We start from the raw sequence: 21,225 nt of genomic DNA on the forward strand, positions 1-21,225 counted from the left end.
ACATGGTGACAACATGTAGGCAAAATATGCGTTAGTACTTGGAATGTACTAAGTATGCGGGGTGCAACACAACAATAGACAATGACACAATCGAAATACAAGAAATAGTTTCATAGGCATTATGAATAACAATATGAGGATGCATGATCAAAGTGAAGTCAAAACATGTTTAAGTAAATCTATACTAATAGTAGATATCAAATGTGTATGCATGATCCAACCAATCTATAACCCCAACTTAGGATGGGGGATGCCGTTCACACCCGGACACCCTGGTGGCAAGGTATAAACCCCTCACATGGTTGATGTTGGTCACACCCCAAGCATCCTAGGTGGTGAGATATAAACCTCTCACATGGTTGATGTTGGTCACACCCCAAGCATCCTAGGTGGTGAGATATAAACCTCTCACATGGTTGATGTTGGTCACACCCCAAGCATCCTAGGTGGTGAGATATAAACCTCTCACATGGTTGATGTTGGTCACACCCCAAGCATCCTAGGTGGTGAGATATAAACCTCTCACATGGTTGTCCGGTTCTTTTCCCCTGGACCGGGCATGGTCATGCAACACTTTATATAGGAAATTCCCATTAGGCTCTAATGCAATCTCACGTATGGAATGAACATATACACAAGCTTAGTTTGTCATCAACACATCTCTGGATTTCCATACATCTCATATCTCAAGCTTTAAAGCATCGATTCATCAATTCTCCATAGTTGGACATTTTGTCAAACACCTTGAAGGCATGTAATGGAATCAAAGAGCATGGAAAATAGGGTAGTAATTATGCAGCCAAACCAGTGAACAACCTACAACAACACCTTTTTAACACCCACAATACCACATGAAAATCTCCACATCCATTCCAAATTTAGGTTCAAGTTCTAGAGTCACAACATGCTCAAAACAATCACTTTTCATGTTTAAAATTCAATGTGCAGGAAATTATTACAAAGAACAAGACTAATTTATGAATCTTAACTTAAACCATGAATTAGTGAGTAGAATAGAGTCTAGGCACTATAGGTGGAAGGACCCATGAGTTCAACACCACATACCTTGAGTTTTTATGAAGGTCTTGAGAGTTTCTTCAATGGAAGCTTGGAACTTGGAGCAAGAGTCTCTTCAATCTTGAGGAAGGTTTTGGATTAGGGTTCTTGAGAGAACTTGAGAGAAAATGTGTCTAAGTATGGGAGAGGTGTTTTGGGAAATGTTTTAGAGATGGGAATTGAACTAATGGTATATAGGAAATAACATATGCCCTTTGAAAAAATGGTCCAACACTTAGAAAAAAAAATGAGGCGGGTGAACAGTAAAAACGCTCACTGGAAATTGCCTTTCCTGCCGGACAGATTTTACGAAAATGGGCATAACTTCTTCGTCCGAACTCCGAATGAGGTGAAACGAAGTGAGTTAGGTAGCTAACTCAAAGGGATTTCCATGGATATGTTATTGGCCACCCAATAATATGTGTGCTAGGAGATATGACCCTCCAAAGTAGACCCTCGAAAAAGGCTTCACTTGGAAATTTCGGATTTTGATACGGTTGCTCTAAAATTTGGGTTAGACCCATCTCCCACTCAATTTGACCCCCTAAACAAGAATATGAAGTCAGATTTTCGAAAAATGAAACGGATTTTTTTTTATATATAGCTAAACAAGTTTCCGGTAACTTCCGAAGCACATTTTTAAGAACTTTTTGGGTCATTTCAAGACATATGCCATAATCATAAGAGACATCCACATAAGGCATATCCTATAGGCATAAGAGACCATAATATAAATCATAAGCATAAGAGGTAACAACATGGTCATAGGCATAATCAATGCATCTAGATCACATAAGTCATAAGCATGGTTAATACACGTAAGGCATCATGACATAAGAGAATACTTCATAAGTAACCTTAGGGCATACTTGTGCAATATGAATAACACCCTATAAATCTCACCCATGCTAAGTAAAACAATTTAGGCCCTCTTTTGTATACATCATCTTTTGATCTCATCCTTAGATTATTTCATAGACAAGGGAACATTCACCTTTAGTCGAACATATCAAGGAAGGCAACTATAGCAACAGTCCAAGCTAAGCATACATCATACAAGTAGTCCTCATATCAAAACATACATATAATAACTCATTCATGTAACCTTAGTTCATTATTCATGTTCATATTCTTGTTGTGGGAATAAGCCTTAACAGACATAGAGACCATGTGAGTTATAACATGATCCCCTGATGTTACCCACACTGAAAAGGGGTTTCGTACTTGCCTAAGGTAGAACCATACTCTTAGCTTAGGTGGATCCATTAGCTAAGTAACATATGGGGGAACGTAGTTTATGGGATGAGGAGATTGCTACTAGAAACTCGGACTCAACTAGGGTAGAAGGTCTTCATCTTATGAGATACATACTTGGGAACCCAGACTCAACTAGCGTAAAAGGATCCCATTTGGAAGTCAGACTCAACTAGTGTAAAGCTTCCATTTTGTAGTCAGACTCAACTGGTGTAAAAGCTTCCATCTCATATACAATATCCACTCAGTGCTAAGCATTAATTCCAACGAAGTACATATTAAGTCTTGACTTGAGTTCATTTTCATGGAAGAATGTCTCATCCAACATAATTCATAAGATAGCTCATAGATCACGCTTGAGAATAACCTTTCATCGTCCATGTATTCATATAGATTCAATAGGTGAGAAAACCTTTCAACCTTACAATCTTCATATTGTGATAAAATCTTTCACATCATATCATATTCATGCATAAGTGTGTATATGAAGATAACATTTCAACAACACAACAACTACTTCATAATCATAGACACTTCACTATCAAAGTGTTGTTAAATCATATACATAATCTCATAAAACATGCATAATATCATACTTTGCTCTTTCAAGGTTCATAACTTTATTTCAATCATCATACCTAGAATTCAAGCATTAGACATGGATTGCATAATAACATGCATACCTTCATAATATAGGTAATGTGGGTAATGTCCTTCCACAACAATACCATATACAAATCAACATACAAATAAGCTTCACTCTCAAAGCCTTACTATTCCTAGTTCATCATATTAGCTTTAATTGTCAAAGCCCTAGAAATTACATTCATACTAAAAGCCTTACTCCCAAAAAAATACTTCTCATTATCATCATATATGCCTAATTCTCAAGACATTCTAACCTGCTTCATTCTTAAGTAATTCTAATCATATATCATCACATAGACTCAATTTCAATCACTACTAGTCATAATTCATCATATAAGCTTTAATCTAATTAATTAATGTATGTCCGAAAGTGGAGGTTTATGAACCAAACCACGGTGTGACAGTACGACCCGTGGTCCCACCTACGAACCGTAGGTGAGTGGTTCGTGGTTTGCAACTATATGCTATCCAAAATCGGCCAAGTGTTGTGGTAGGTTAGTAAATTCCCCTTTTAGTTAATTGAGTTATTGGACGGTTATTATTGGCTTATTAAGTTATTTTAAGAGTTTTTAAAGTATGAAAACAAATTTACAACTCATTATTCAAAATCACAAAATAGAACCCACCTCTCTTCTCAAAAGTTCTCTCTGTAGAAACCTCCATTGGAGGTGAAGGATTCAAGCTTCCAAGGTCAAGACTTCAAGTTTTTCAAGGGATTTTCATGGAGTTCTTTGATAAAAGTTATGGTGGTCTTCATCCTTGACTTAGTTTCTTTCATGGAGCCAATTTCAAAAGTGATTTAAAGTCTCCAATGTTACCCCAAAAACCCTAGTTTTCAATCTTAGCATGGGTTCGATTCCAAACGTTTTTCAAAGGCTTTATTGCATTGAATTATCAATGCATTGTGGATTTAAAGATAAATTAAGATGATTTCTTTATAGAACACATGTTTTTCCCCAAATTCCTAAGTTGTGATTTTTGATTCGGAATTGATTGATCATGAAGTATGTGAATTGTTTATGATTATATGGATATAGATTGTTGAAATTATGTTATTACTCTTACCTAATTGTGTTAATCTAAGGTGTGTGGGTGAATGTGAACCATGGCCTTGAAAGGTAAGGTATGAAAGTTAAGGTATGATTATGATGTGAAAGATATGTATGTGATCTTAATGATAGTATGATGATCACGTTTAGAATGTAAATGTGCTATGATTGGAAGGACATTTTCAATTATGTACTAATTAATGTTGAAGATAGAATGTGAAGGGATTTCTTCTATTGATGTATATCTTGAATTAGTAGGCATTATGCATCCTTTTATTGTATAAATGGAAGTAATGTGAGTATTGTATCTTGAATTGGTAGGCTAAGGCATCCTTTTGTTGTATTGATGAATCTGACCTTGAATGAAGTATCTTGAGTTGGTAGGCTTACGCATCCTCTCTTGTATAATGAATGTGTCTTGACTTAATGATCATGGAATCGGTAGAACTAATGTGGGTAGCCCTTTCATAAATGACTAATGAAAGTAATGATAATCTAGAATCGGTAGACCTAATGTTGGTAACCATTTCATATGTGAATAATGAAGTATTCTAGTCTATGTCTTGAACCGGTAGGCCGAATGTTGGTAGCCCTTCATGATGAGTCTAGAAACTAATCTGATGTTAAACCTTGAATCAGTAGACCTAATGGTGGTGGCCCTTTCTTGTGTGAAATGATCAACCTTGAAGCGGTAGACCTAATGGTGGTGGCCCTTTCTTAGAAAGTGAATGAGCTATTCTTATAATGTACCTTGAATCGGTAGACCTAATGTTGGTGTCCCTTTCATGTGTAATGTATCTTGGGTCGGTAGTCCTAATGTTGGTGGCCCTCTTAAGTACAAAAATGTGATGTAATGAAACTACTCCATGGGAATGAATGCTAAGCACCGAGAAGATATGGTAAGATGGAAACTCTCCCAATGTTAGGCCGGGTTCCAATGAACATCTTCCTATCCTATAACTATGTACCCACATAGGTGGAGCTTGTAGATCCACTTAAGCTAATGTTACTGGTCTTACCTTAGGAAAGTAGATCACCTTTTTACGGTGTGGGATTTTATGACATCGGATTCCATGTCAAGCTCTCATCATCTATGTCGTTTAATGCTAATTCCCATCATGTGAGATGTGAAGTTTAGTTACTTGAGAGGTTATATGAAGTGTGGGTGATAGTATGGGGTGCCATCCATGCATTGCATGAGTAGGCTTTGAGAGAGTTATAGTAAGTTCTCTAAGGTCTGAATGACTAATGAATGAATGTGCTCTTATGATGAAGTCAATGAGAATGATGATCTAATGTCTAATGAATGAATGTCCTCTTATGAAGAAGTCAATAAGAATGATGATCTAATGTCTAATGAATGAAGGTTCTCTAAATAAAGTTAATGAAGAATGTTGACTCTTATATCTTTAAATGTAAAATATGCATGCTATACTTGGATTGTATTATGAGTTACTTCCTTGTCATGACTATTGAGTATGAATGTGCCTTGTCTATGGTGACTTCAAAGTAGTACTTAGTGTGAGTAGTAGTATGGGATGCTACTCATATCTTGCACAAGTATGACTTAGAGTTGCCCTAGGTGATGGTCCTTATGTGATGATATGACTTATGAAATATTTATGTCTCTTATGTATGAGTATTGTGTAAAGATGTAAACGTTGAATGGTAAGTTCACTTTTGGTGACCTAAAGGTGGTACTTTATTGTGGATGGTGGTATGAGACGCTATCCATACATTGCACAAAGTATAGCTTGAGGGTTGCTTGAGGTGAAGGCTTAATGTGAAGGTATTGGTTTATATGATGATTATGTCTTGAATATGAAAAATGACTTGTATGTTGGTTATGTTTGTATAATATGCCTATGATGCTTATGTTGATGAATATTTATCAAAATGGCCTACTGGCATGACTTTCAAATAAAATGTATGTTTTAAGCATGGTTTCTGCATGGCTTCCATACTTAGTACTTAATTGTGCTAACCTATATATCTCTATTTTTACCAAAGTGTAGGGTTGTGGAGATTTTGTGTTCTTTACTTGAAGAATAGTTTCAAGGACAACACCCACTATGTTCCCTTTATGTCTTTTACTTTTTGTATGGGCTATGTCCCAAAGTTGTATTCAAAGTAACAGATTGTTTGATACATGGTATAGAAAGTCTTTTGCTTGCTTATATGAGAAAATGATTTCGTTTGTAAAGAAAGTTTTAAATTCTGCCTTATTTTCCTATGCTCTTATGTTCAAGAATGTTATGAGGCTTGTATGAGATCCCTTTGGGGTCAAGTACGCCGTGTTGCATTCTGGGTCTAGACTCGGGTCATGACAACCATGGAATCAGAGTGCAAAATTTTGAAATAGTCTTAGGATGTCTCAAACCACATCTAGTACAGTCTTGTTCATAGTGTGAAGCACTCCACATTTATGAATAGGAGGCTATTGGGTGGTAAGAAAGCTCACTTCTTCATTCTTCAAGTCGTGCCATAGAGTTTAACTCTATAATGTCTCTGTCTTATTCCTCATCCGATGGTCTTTAGTGTTTGACCACTTGAAAGGGATTATGCTAGAAAGAGTGAGGGAGGAAGGTTGGTTGTGATGCCAATTATGGCTATGTGACTTGATAGATGAAGATGATAGATTGTGATGTTATCTTTAGTATGAATGGGTTGCTTTATGGTTATGTGTGTTATTGGTAGAATCCGACTTAGTCATGGTAAGTTTTGAGGTTTGTTGAAAGAGTTGATAAAATGAGGTGTTTTAGAAATGCCTAGGTGTGGTAGACGCATATGAGACCTTGAATGGTGTTGGCAAGGTTGTTTGTGAGCAAGAGTTTCTTAATGAGGACCTTCCTAGTTTAAAAGCACCGGTATGTTGATGGTTTCTTATAAGTTGTGAATGTCTTGATTAAGGTTCCTATGTTATGTTCATGATAAGATTTATTTGGGCTTACTCCCAAGTGGGGGGATAGTATGTTGAATAGTAAGGTTGTAGAGAGTTTTGATATCCTTATCTCTTTCTTTCTATGCATATTCAAGCATAAGACAAAGAGTTCCTTTTTGGCTTGTTGCATGTTTTGGAGTCATGTGTGATTATGTGTTTCCATGGTCTCCTTATGTTATGCATGTTCTAGTTGAACTCTTGTTTATATGAGGAAATGAGTTTTCATGAATTATGTTTCTCATGTTAATATGTATTTAGTATGAGTTGTCTATATGCTTCATGAGGTTAAATGTTGAACATGCCTAATGTACTTTTAAGAAGAAATTGCATAATGTTCCTAATGATGTTATGATGAGCAAGACATGAGTTGGGGAAGGTAATTCCTTCAATGTAATGAGAAATGTTGAAGTTATGATGCATAATGAGTTTGTAGATGTAGTTCCTACTTTCTTGTGTTGCATTGAGCTTTTTGATGTGGAGTTGATGTTCCTCCTAAGTTGTGCATTGGTTATGATGTTGGATGAATGATGGGCTGCTAGTCTTGAGTCGTTAACCCCTTAATGTGTTTAAAATGTCATTCGAGGACGAATGTTCCTAAGTGGAGGATAATTTAACGACCCGTAAAATGAATAGGTGAAACTAGAGCTTAATGTGTGTGTGTTTGAGTTGTTAGAGGTTTCATGTTGTAAAATGTTATGCCGAGCTTAGGTTGAGGGGTTTAGGGGGTAAGCGTCAAGGTATGAATCCCGAAGGACCACCCTAGGGGTCATTGAGGAGGACCCTAAAGCCTAACCCCCAAGACCCTTTGAAACCAAAAGGCTGCCAAAAATTTAGTGAACCACGGATGGGACCTACGCCCCGTAGGTCCATCCACGCCCCATGGATGTCCTTCGTAGGTCAAGATCCCAAAGTGGAGGTTCCTGAACCAAACCACGGTGTTATAGTACGGCCCGTGGTCCCACCTACGGCCCCTAGGTAGGTAGTTTGTGGTTTGCAACTGTTTGCTATCCAAAATTGGCCAAATGTTAGGGTAGGTTAGTAAATTCCCCTATTAGTTAATTGAGTTGTTGGATGATTATTATTGGTTTATTAAAATATTTTAAGGGGTTTTAAAGTATTAAAACACATTTACAACTCATTTCAAAATCACAAAATAGAACCCACCTCTCTTCTCAAACGCGCTCTCTCTAGAAACCTCCATTGGAGGTGAAGGATTCAAGCTTCCAAGGTCAAGAATTCATGTTTTTCAAGGGATTTTCATGGAGTTCCTCCATAAAAGGTATGGTGGTATTCATCCTTGACTTAGTTTCTTTCAAGGAGCCAATTTCAAAAGTGATTTCAAGTCTCCAATGTTTCCTCAAAAACCATAGTTTTCAATCTTAGCATGGGTTCGATTCCAAACGTTTTTCAAAGGCTTTATTGCATTGAATTATGAATGTATTGTGGATTTAAAGATGAATTAAGATGATTTCTTCCTAGAACCCATGTTTTACCCCAAATTCCTAAGTTGTGATTCGTGATTGGGAATTGATTGATCAAGAAGTATGTGCGTTGTTTATGATTATATGGATTTAGAATGTTGAAATTATGTTATCACTCTTGCCTAATTGTGTTAATCTAAGGTGTGTGGGTGAATGTGATCCATGCCCTTGAGAGGCAAGGTATGAAGGGTTAAGGTATGATTATGATGTGAAGGATATGCATGTGATCTTAATGAAAGTATGATGATCATGTTTAGAATGTAAATTTGCTAGGATTCGAAAGACATTCTCAATTATGCACTAATGAATGTTGATGATAGAATGTGAAGGGTTTTCTTGTATATGAAGTATATCTTGAATTGGTAGGCTTTATGCATCTTTTTCTTGTATAAATGAAAGTAATGTGAGTATTGTATCTTGAATTGGTAGGCAAAGACATCCTTTTCTTGTATTGATGAATGTGACCTTGAATGAAGTATCTTGAGTTGGTAGGCTTAAGCATCCTCTCTTGTATAAAAAATGTGTCTTGACATAATAATCATGGAATCGGTAGACCTAATGTTAGTAGCCCTTTCATAGATTAATGATGAAGTATTCTAGTCTTTGTCTTGAACCGGTAGGCCTAATGTTGGTAGCCCTTCATGATGAGTCTAGAAACTAATGTGATGTTAAACCTTGAATCGGTAGACCTAATGGTGGTGGCCCTTTCTTGTGTGAAATGATCAACCTTGAATCCGTAGACCTAATATCGGTGTCCCTTTCTTGAAAAGTCAATGAGCTAGCCTTATAAGGTACCTTGAATCGGTAGACCTAATGTTGGTGGCCCTTTCATGTGTAATGTATCTTGGGTCGGTAGGCCTAATTTTGGTGGCCCTCTCAAGTACAAAAATGCGATGTAATGAAACTACTCTATGGGAATGGAGGCTAAGCACCGAGAGGGTATGGTAAGATAGAAACTCTCCCAATGTTAGGCCGGGTTCCAATGAACATCTTCCTATCCCATAACTATGTGCCCACATAGGTCTAGCTAGTGGATCCACTTAAGCTAATGTTACCGGTATTACCTTAGGCAAGTAGACCACCTTTTTACGATTTGGGGTTTTATGACACCGAATTCCATGTCAAGATCTCATGGTCTATGTCGGTTAATGCTTATTCCCATCGTGTGAGATGTGCACTTTAGTTACTTGAGAGGTTCTATGATGTGTGGGTGGTAGTATGGGATGTCATCCATGCATTGCACAAGTAGGCTTTGAGAGGGCTATAGTGAGTTCTATAAGGTCTTAATGACTAATGAATGAATGTGCTCTTAATATGAAGTCAATGAGAATGATGATCTAATGTCTAATGAATGAATATGCTCTTATGATGAAGTCAATGAGAATGGTGATCTAATGTCTAATGAATGAAGGTTCTCTAAATAAAGTTAATGAAGAATGTTGACTCTTATATCTTTAAATGTAAAATATGCATGCTATACTTGGATTGTATTATGAGTTACTTCCTTGTCATGACTATTGAGTATGAATGTGCCTTCTCTATGGTGACTTCAAAGTAGTACTTAGTGTGAGTAGTAGTATGGGATGCTACTCATACTTTGCAAAAGTATGACTTAGAGTTGCCCTAGGTGATGGTCCTTATGTGATGATATGACTTATGAAATGTTTATGTCTCTTATGTATGAGTATTGTGTAAAGATGGAATGGTTGAATCGTAAGTTCACTTTTGGTGACCTTAAGGTGGTACTTTAGTGTGGATGGTGGTATGGGATGCTATCCATACATTGCACAAAGTATAGCTTGAGGGTTGCCTGAGGTGAAGGCATAATGTGAAGGTAATGGTTTATATGATAATTATGTCTTGAATGTGAAAAATGACTTATATGTTGGTTATGTTTGTATTAAATGCTTGTTATGCTTATGTTCATGAAGTTTTATCAAATTGGCGTACTAGCATGACTTTCAAATAAAACGTCTGTTTTAAGCATGGTTTTAGCATGGCTTTCATACTTAGAACTTAATTGTGCTAACCCATATATCTCCATTTTTACCAAAGTGTAGGGTTGTGGAGATTTGGTGTTCTTTACTTAAAGAATGGGTTGCTAAGGATCTTGGAGATGAATACTTGGTGAGTCCTCATAGTTTCGAGGACAACACCCACTATGTTCCCTATTATGTCTTTTACTTTATGTTTAGAGTTTTTGTATGAGCTATGTCCCAAAGTTGTATTCAAAGTAATAGATGGTTTGAGACATGGTATAGAATGTCTTTCACTTTCTTTTTTGAGAATATGATTTTGATTGTAAAGAAAGTTTTAAATTTCGCCTTATTTTCCTATGCTCTTATGTGCAAAAATGCTATGAGGCTTGTATGAGACCTCTTCGGGGTCAAGTACGCCGTGTCGTATCATGTGTATCGACTCGGGTTGTGACATCCACTCTATTGGATCGTAACCCATAACATTAGAAAAAACTCTAGATTGACTTGGGGAATTCTCCTTCTAAATTAGGGAAAACATGGGGGATTCATGGATGAAAGGAATCAATGGTTGAATAAGCCATCATACCTTGATTACAAAGCCAACAAATCATGGAATTATGGAGACTTGACTTCACCTAGCTTGATCCTTTTCTTCTTCTTCTTCACTTTCTAGAGAGAGAATAATTGAGAGGGAATTGGGTTTCTTTTTGGGAGTTTAGAAATAATGAGGAGAACGACTTAATTTAGGGGTCTAAAATCTATATATAGGTGGTATAAATTAGGCTAAAACGACACCACTTAATATTAATTAAAACCGGAAAACCCCAAAATGCCCTTAAACTAACTCCTAAAAACAACCCCCAGGTCACCACCCCTGGAACCACGTCCACGGGCCGTGGTTGGACCGACGCGGCGTGCTGGTGAACCATGGTTGAGTGACTAGGGAATGGTTTTTGGGACCATGACCCACGACTCCTCACCCATGGGGCATGGACCCACCTATGGTGTGTGGGTCCTGTCGTGGTTCATTACTTTTTGGGCAGTTTCTAGGGTCCTCCTCAAAGACCCATGGTTGGTCCTTTGGGGGGTCGTACCTTCATGTGCTAACATGAAACCCTATATCTTTAAGTACGGAGAGTTACATCCATGATTCTAACCCTTACATTAAGCTCTAGTTTAGCCCACTAATTTCCGGAGTGTTATAACCACGTATGAACTGATTATTATTTCTATGGTGTATGTAGACGCCATATGGTTTGGTCACATATTTTTAAAATTTTTACTATCCAGAAGGTAGAAATTGGGCAAATTTTTAGAAGGTCCAAAATTTCACTACAAATAGATTCAAAATTGGTTAAAGCAAGAAGTTGGGACAAACCTTTTTGGAAGGTGTTGACCGAGGATGCTGGCTAGTACACCCATATGATTAAATTAGCATGTCAGGGAAAAAAGATGTCTAAGTGCATGGCATAATATGAGATCCGACATGAGATTTCATAAATGAATTATATGCAAATATAAATACACAATTTATTATTTATTTATTTTATTTTTATAAAGCTATACGTTTCAAATTGAACATTTTTTCATTTACCAAGTCTTAAACCTCAGACGGGGCCAGGGACTCTAAACAAGAATATCGACAAGAAAGGAGTCGAGTTGGGAATCTCAAGTTAGCCTGAATTAACCTCCCCTCCCCAAACATACATTTTTTTTTTATTCAAATGCAAGAAACTACAAAAATGTACAATGATGAAGTTGTTTGATCATTACCCATTCAACAACTATTAATACATTGGGTAGGGTCGCAATGTTCAAACAAGTAGGTGAGCTTAAAGGAGCAAGGATTATTATAGGAAAAACCATAAAGTTGTGGTATCCGTGAAGCTGTTTAGAGTTTCTTTATCCAAATACTATAGCCAATGTAACTAATTTAATCTTTCATAACTTATCACTAATATCACACTTACTATGAGCTAGCACTAATTTTGTAGTGATCTTAATTGTGATATAGCATTAATTTTGCACCTGCCCTAATTGTGATTTAGCACTGACTTGCACCGGCCGTAATCATGTTTTAGCACTAACTCGCACAAATCCTTAAGCACTAATTTGTACTATATCTAATTATGATCTAGCACTAATTTGGCACTGGTCGTAATACAATTTTGCACTGGCACAAACCATTATTTTAGAACTAATTTTGTTCTAACATTAATTCTCAAAATGATTTTAGCATTAATTTTGATTTTATAGATTAAATTTAGCACTAATTTTGCACTAACTTTAAAAATCCCTTAACTTAAATAAAATTATTTTGCACTAACTTTGATGTTCGCCCTATTATTTATCTGGAATTATTTTTTGCACTTGCTTTGAAATATCACTACCTTAAATCTTAAAAAATTTCATGCTCATACTACTATATTCAAAATGTTTATCTCATTGCCTTCGTGGAAATTATACTATTAACAAATGCGCTCTAGATTTTGCAGAAGACTTAGCAGGAAATATCCAATAACAAGGAGATGTAGTGTAGCATAACAAAGAACTCCCTCTTAGATGTGAACCGAGTATTTTGTTGAGAGAGTTTAGCTTTGCAACAAATGAAGAAATGAAAATAATTAAATATATACAAGTTTTAATATCAATAAATATGTGTACTAATTAATTATAAAATTACCCATAAAAAATTACATGTGTCCAATTTGGTCATCATCACTTGTCTTTAAGAGAGTGTGCACGCTTTCTATGTCACGTAAGCATTTATGGTGTATTTATTCCATTTTAAATGAGTTTGGGGGGGTAATAGGATCCTAGTTAAGTTTAGGTATATCTCTGAAATTTCTGTCATAGTGTAAGGGTACTTGTGTCTTATCCCAAAAAGAAAGAATGATAATCTTTTTAAACGGATTTAATTGAAAAGTAAGGCTAATATATTAAAACATATGAAGTATTTTTTTCAACCTTTTGTAGAAAATTTAAAAAAACAAACAAAGAAGGAAGCCTCGGGATAGTTTTATGTAGTTTCTTTTTTTACTGTTATTGCTGATAAAGAACTTTAAGTAGCGCATGATGTATTTTTTTTATACATTTTTATTAATGAACCATGATACACATGCAACACACATACTATTATAAGCATGATATTTTTAAAAATATAGTGATTGAACTAACTTTATAACCTTCATTCAAAACTTCACAATACACAAAAAAATCATAATATTACTCGGTTTTTGCATACCCCTACTTTCTGGCGAGAATTCAAATTTAATTGGGATCTAATGTATATAAAAATGATTCATTCAAATATCTTTTTACCGTGTGATGAGGGAGGGAAATCTTTTAGTAATATAGAGCTCCTTATTTAAAAAAAAAATAAAGTCATGAATGATAATATTGACATTAATACTGCAATAAACTTCACAACATTAGTTGTGATTTGCAACTATAACTTATTCAATATAGAACGTAATTACAAAAAATTAAAGGAATATTATTGATTTCAAGGTCCTAATTAATTTTTTTCTACCAAAAATATAGTCCTATTATTTTCTGTAATTAAAATTTTGTCCAACATGAAAAATAACTTAATTTAGTTTTTCAAAGGTATATAAAATCGTTTAATATATGTGATAGACTGAAATCTTCCGTTAATAGGATCGAAGTATCAATTCGATACCAATTTTACTATGAAACAAGAAGGAAGCAAAATCTTTCAAAATTAAGTACGAGTAGATTCTTACTTAATTTTTCTTTTTGTAAAATCCTTAACGCTTTAAATCAATACCTTTGTCAATATATTGGATGACATTGCTATATAAAATGCATAACACAACACAAGTTATAAAATAAAAATATTTGATCGTACAAAAATGGCACATTCATATATCTATGTCTTGTTTTTGATAGTTTCTCTACTATCAATCACCTTCATGTTAACAATCATGAGAGCCAATCTGATAAATGATGTTTGCTCAAAAACACAACAACCTGCTATATGTTTATCAGCTCTTAAGGGGATTCTCGATCCAAAAGTGCAAATTTTGAAGGCCTTGCGTCCATCTCAATAGACATATCACTAAAGAACATGCAATATGCACATGATCTTATTAATACATTGCATAATCAGGCCACGAATCCAAAACTAGAGACAAGATATAGTTCGTGTTTGGAAAATTACAATGACGACATTGATGATCTTAGAGGATTGCCCGCTCTTTCAAAATATAAAGACTATATTGGTTTGAATATTTATGCTTGTGCTGCTTTGGATGATGCTTATGTGTGATGACAATTTTTTAGATCCACCTATTGAAGCACTGCTGCTAGTGACAAGCTTCAAGGACTTTGATGAGTCCAAGATTTGGACTTATTTAGGGCTTTGTTTTGATAGTTTTAGTGTCCAATTGCTTAAATTGTGCTAGAAACTGATGTAAAAGACTTGATTTTCAGCCTGTGGACTAAGGAGAAACGCAAGGACACTAGCAGGCAAAAGGGAACAAAACAAGCTAAATAATTGGAGAAAAGCAATCCTGGTGATTGCCTAGACCACTCGGTAAACTGCCGAGTGGCTCTTCATATCGCCAAAAGTTCCAGTGTGCCATCCCTGAGGGAAGAAACCAAATTAGTTTTAAATATGGGCAGTTGGTGAGTCACCGATCGGTTCCGCAACAACAAATTGGATAGTCCAAAGTTACAAGACCTGAAATGTTGGATGTCGATGCAAAATGGCGATGCAATAAGACACTCGGCGGATCACCGATCGGTTCGGCAAGGCACATTTTAATTCGCGGAGTGGAATTCAGGATTAATTTTGGGAAACTATAAATTGGATTTTAAATGTAATTTTAAGGGAGATCCATTCTTGATATTATAGTTCTCTCCTAGATATTAAAGTTTCCATTCTAGACTTAGAGATTTCTCTAAATTTTTGAGTTCGAAATCTACAATTTTGGAGGATTTGGAAAGTGGGTCTTTGAATTTCATTCTCGAAAATCACTGTAATGGCTTGGAGACTCTTGCCCATACAATGTCTAATGCATTTGGTAATCGTTTCTCTATAAAACCTTAATTCTTGGGGTGTGATTATGGGTTGAATTAGCTTATGGGTATTGATTATTACTTATTTAAATGCTATATTAAAGTGAGTTTAATCATTAGTTGTCTTTTAATCTATGAATTGTAGTTCCAAATGCAGTTCTATCTTTGAGTTCTTATCTTTCTTGAGAAAGAGGTTTTTTGAACGAAAGCTTTTGATTAATGATTTTTAGGTATTAGGTTGATGTGTGTTCAACTCGAAGAGTGAATCCTAAACCGAATCTTATCCATATTGCTCTCGAGAGAAGATGTATTAAGGTTGTGGGTTGTTTTTATTTGTTAAGGTTGTTGATGTTCGAGAGAAATCACTTGAATCAAAGTAGTTATTCAAGAGAAAGCTATTGCAATCATTGCCCAACTTACCTACTGATATTTAGCTATTTATTAGTAGTTTCAATTAACCAATTAGTGAAATTTGCCTATAATCAATCACATCCGGAGAATTCCTCTCTATATTTTTAATTCATTGTTGTTTAATTTCTTTGTAGCTAATAATTGCAAGCCAAAACCCCTTATCTCACATTCATGTCACCCGGTTTAGACCTATTTACTTGTCTTTTTTGATACTATAGCTAATTAGACCATGTTTGTACTTCCTAATTGAATTTAAATACATACCACTCCCTATGGGTTCGACCCCAACTCTTCGTTGGGTTTTATACTACTTAACGATCGTTTGCACTTAGAATTGGATAAGGTGTGATTGAAACGTTAATCAAAATGGTGCCGCTGCCACAGAGTGGTGTTGTTTGAAATTCTTTTATTGAAGTGGAATTGTGATCTTTTTAGTTGTAATTGAATCGACTTACTTTAGTTTTTGTTTGTGTTGAACAGAGGAAGAGATGCGCGTAAACAGGAGTAATGGTAGCAAAGTGGGCCATAAGACGATATTGGGAACCTCAATGATGTAAATGACCCAAATGTGAATGGCCCAATTCCATTGGGTGGTGTGGGTGCAATACGTCTACCTCCAATTGAAGGGAATTCCGTCTTTCATGTCACTAGCACAATGCTACAGCTCCTCCAAATGAAGGGATTGTATGGAGGATTGGTTCATGAAGACCCACATGAGCATATTTGAAACTTCCTGGACGTTTAGGGTTTGTTCTCATACAAGAACGTCTCACAATAATCACTCTATCTCAGGTTGTTCCCATTTTATCTAATGGGTGAGGCTAGTAAATGGTTGGCTGAGTTACCAAGGGATTCCATTACCCTTGGGATGAGCTTACTACAACATTCCAAGTGAGATTCTTTCCCCCGACAAAGATGATGACCCTTAGGGATAGTATCCAAGGTTTCAAACACTTGGAAGGTGAACCTATCCATGAGACATGGCTGAGGTTTAAGAAGTTGGTACTTCAATGTCCAACCCTTGGGCTGCCAAATCATATATTGCAACAATACTTCTATATGAGCCTTGATTCGGTGAACAAAGGAATTGTTGATCAACTTGTTCCCAGAGGTATAATGCAACAGCCTTATAAAGTAGCGTCTCAGTTTCTCGATGGCATGACCAAGATCAATAGGGCATGGTACACTCGTGCAGACTAAGTCTCTCCTCTCACTTTTAGAATGACAAAAGATCATATCGAAAAAGATCAAGAGAGAGACCTAAACATGACCAAAATGATGACCCAACTGGATCTATTGGCCAAAAATATGATGGGTAGTGGTATGAATAGTATTATGATGTGGGTCTTGGTGGAGTGAACCCCGAGGAACCTTATTCTGAAGCGCTTTACAATGAGGAAGTGAACCTCCTAGCTAATCAAAGAGGTGGATATCGGCAAAACTATCCAAGGTCAGGTGGAAATCCAGGTTGGAATAGACATGAGGGATGGAGAGACCATGACAAAAAATGGCATGATTGTAACACCACTTGGAAGGAAAGAGAGGACCACAATGACAGGTACATCCCACCCCATGAGCGACAAAATCCCAAGGAGTTTGAAAATGTTCGTATGGAAGACATGTTCTCATGATTCTCAACAAAGTTGAGAGGTCAGACAAAGTGTTGAAAGAGATGAAGGAGGATGTTTCAACACTTAATCAGATGATCATCTCCCATTCCGTGTCAATCAAGAAGTTGGACTCCCAAATGGGTCAAATTTCTTCACATATGAATCCAAGGCCAAAAGGGGGCCTACCAAGTGATACCTTGGCAACACCCCAAAATGAAGTTTAAATCGGTATTTGCATCATGCCACGACGTTAACTAAGACGCTTCTTAGGAGGCAACTTATGTTTTTAATGCTTTAGTTTTTGATTTTGAATAATGGGTGTTGATTGTGTGGGTTGAAAAGTGAAAAGGATTGGAGAAAGGGTAGTTTGGCAAGCAAAAGTCCAGTTGGCGAGCGCCGACTTGCACCGCCATGGGAACCACCAAACTTGAAGGGTAACTGTATAAAACTCGGCGGGCTATATTCTCATTTGGTGACTCGCCGAATAAGTTGACGAGCCCAACTTTGTTCGCCATTTGAACCCTAAAAATTGTTAGGAGTCGAGTAAAACTGAACGAGATAAAATACCACTCGGTGCATCACCAAGTGGTTTGTCGAGCACGACTTACTTAATCTAAGGTCTCGCGAACTGAAAGGTTTTAAAGGCCAAACATTTTAAAATTTCAAAAGCCTTCATCTTCTCTCACTTTTAACTTTTGTACCCTCTCACCCAACGTTTGATCTTGCATATTTTACTATTTATATTCATTTTGGTGTTAAATGGTTGCTCGGAATTGGGGAACTTTTCCGCCTAGCTATTCAAACTCTAAATTTGTAATGACCCGTAAAATGAATAAGTGAAACTAGAGCTTAACTAATGAGGGTGTGAGTTTGTCATGAGGTTTGAGGTGGTTTGATGTTGTTTCGAGCTTTGGTTGAGGGGTTTAGGGGTTAAACGTTAAGGTACGACTCCCCTAGTTGTCCTTTAGGAGGACCCTAAGCCTAACCCCCAAGACCCCTTGATTTTAGAAAGTTGTGAAAAATGGAGTGACCTACGGAAGGGGTCCACGCCCTGTAGGTCCATCCACGCCCCGTGTATGGCCTCCGTAGGTCAAGGGATCCCAAACCAAGTTGTAGCTCCAAACCACGGACCAGCAGGATGGTGGCATTGGCCCACCTACGGTCCGTAGGTGAGGGGCATGGTTTGCACCTGTAAATGTTGCTAAGGTGCGGCCTAGTGAAGGGTGGATTTGTAAATTCACCCTTTGCTTAGTTAAGTGTTTGGACGGCTATTTTGGGTCTATTAGAGTATTTTAAGAGTATTAAAAGTATTAAAACATATTTTAGACCTCATTATTTCAAAATCCCAAAATAAAAACCTCCCCTCCCCTCCAAAGCACTCACTCTAGAAACTTACATTGGAGGTGAAGACTTCAAGCTCTCAAGGTCAATTGTTCAAGGTTTTCAAAGTATTTTCGTGGAGAATATATAGTAAGGTATGGTAGTTTTGATCCTTGTCTAATTTTCCATTCAAGGAGCCAATTCCAAAGTGATTTGAAGTTATGAAAAATCTAGGGTTTTACTCAATCTCGTGGGTTCTTTTATCAAACATTTTCAAATGGTTTCTAATGACAAATTATGATTGTATTAGTGTTTAATTGATGATTTATGATGAAAATACTCTATGAACGCATGAATTCTCTCAATTCCTAAATTATGCATGAAGTGGGTTTGATGATTATGAAAGCTTATGAATGGTATATGTCAAAATTGCTTTGCGTTATTGAATTGTATCATTATCTATGCCTTGATTATTGTGAATTGTTGGTGAGTTGATGATTTGGCATCATGACCCTTGAAGGGAAAGTTATGATCAAATTACATATTGAAGTACAATTGTGCTTGATCTATTGATCCACTTGAAAGGTGGAGGTCTTCACTTACTATGTATATTGTGGTATTGAATTTATGGATATCTTCCTTGTACGTCTATATCTGAAGGATCTATGTATGGTAATGATGTAAAGTATATGTGTGTGATTCCAATCAATGTATAATGATCATGTTTAGAATGTAATTGTGTTATTGATTGAAAACATAATCTCAATTAACACTCATAAATGATGATGATGGAATATGAAAGACTTTCTCCTATGTATTGTATATGTTGAATTGGTATGCTTAAGGCATCCTTTTCTTATATTGATGAATGTGATCATGAATGAAGTATCTTTTAATTGGAAGGCTTAGGCACCCTTTTCTTGAATGAATGAAAGTATTGTTGATTCGTGAGTTGGTAGGCTTAGGCATCCTCTCTTGTGTAATAAATGTGTCTTGAGTTGATGTATATGAATCGATAGGCCTGTGGCATTCCTTTCATAAATGACTAATGAATGCATCTTGAGTTCATGAATATGAATTGATAGGCCAATGGCACTTCTTTTATAAATGAATAATGAAGTATTATAGGCTATGACATGAACCGGTAGACCTAGTGTTCGTAGCCCTTCATGATGAGACTAAGAAATAATGTGATGAACCTTTAATCGGTAGACCTAGTGTTGGTAGCCCTTTCATGTGTGAAATGATGACCTTGTATCGGTAGACCCAATGTTTATGGCACCCTTCTTGGAATGTCAATGAGCTATGCCTAATGTACCTTGAAAAATTGGTAAATCTAGTAATGGTGGCCCTTTCTTGTGTAATGTACTTTGGGTCGGTAGACCTAGTGTTGGTAGCCCTCTCAAGTACAATGATGTTAATGTGAATGAACTATACTCTATGGGAATGGAGGCTAAGCACCGAGTGAATATGGTAAGATGGAAACTCTCCCAATGTTAGGCTAGAGTTCCAATGAACAGTTTCCTATCCCATAACTATGTGCCCACATAGGATATATATTAGCCAGTGGTCTTCTTACCAAAGCTAAGATATTACCTAGTTCTACCTTAGGTAAGTATAACAACTTTCTTCGGTGTGGGGTTATATGACACTGAATTCCATGACTTAGCTCACATGGTGTATCGTATATGAATGTGCCTTGTCTATGGTGATTTCAAAGGTGTACTTAGTGTGAGTAGTAGTATGGGATGCTACTTGCACATTGCACATGTATTGTAATGACCCTCAAAATAATGTAGGATAAAGTAGGGCCTCACATGAGTTTTATGCATTAATAACTTGTTAAAATACTGAAGAATATCCTTTTTAGTCAGTTTTAAAGAGTTTGGAAGTCAAACGTCAAGGGACGACCAAGACTTTCGAAAACTAGTGTTTTACGTGTTGGTGTGTTCTAGTATGTTGTTCATGTTTTTATGTATTGTTTGGAGTCTAAAATTAGTGGAGGTGACCCTAGTGTCTTAATAAATGTTTTTAGGGTCAAAACGTTTGGATACGACGCCCCGAGGGACACTCTAACGGTCCTCGAGGAGGACCCCAACCAAGCTGCCAAGGCAGCTTGGAAATGTGCATGAAGGGAGCATGTCCGCGTCGTGGACTAGCTCCACCATAGGCCAATGTTTTGGACATATCGCGGGCTCTACTACCTCGAAATATAATTTCCAGAAACTTGTGGGAACACCTCCGCATCGCGAACTTGTTTCCTGACGAAATCTGCGAAAATAAAACTCAAGTTTGACTTGTTTAAGAAGGTCCAACTAAGTGAGGGGTAATTTGGGTACTTTGGGGAATTATTATAAACGGTTATTCTACCTATTTTAGGGTATTTTAAGTTGGTTAAAACCCCAAAACCTAAAATTAGACCCATTCTTCAAA

General features: G+C 36.5%; 1 pseudogene; it reads left to right on the plus strand.

Moving 5' to 3' along the window:
* Positions 1 to 14,283: 14,283 nt before the first annotated feature.
* On the plus strand, positions 14,284 to 14,762 carry LOC125829076 (pectinesterase inhibitor-like; annotated as a pseudogene).
* The last annotated feature ends 6,463 nt before the right edge of the window (positions 14,763 to 21,225 follow it).

Source organism: Solanum verrucosum, unplaced genomic scaffold (genome assembly GCF_900185275.1).
Source record: "Solanum verrucosum unplaced genomic scaffold, falcon-dt-bn FXZP01000007.1, whole genome shotgun sequence".
Lineage (NCBI taxonomy): Eukaryota > Viridiplantae > Streptophyta > Magnoliopsida > Solanales > Solanaceae > Solanum > Solanum verrucosum.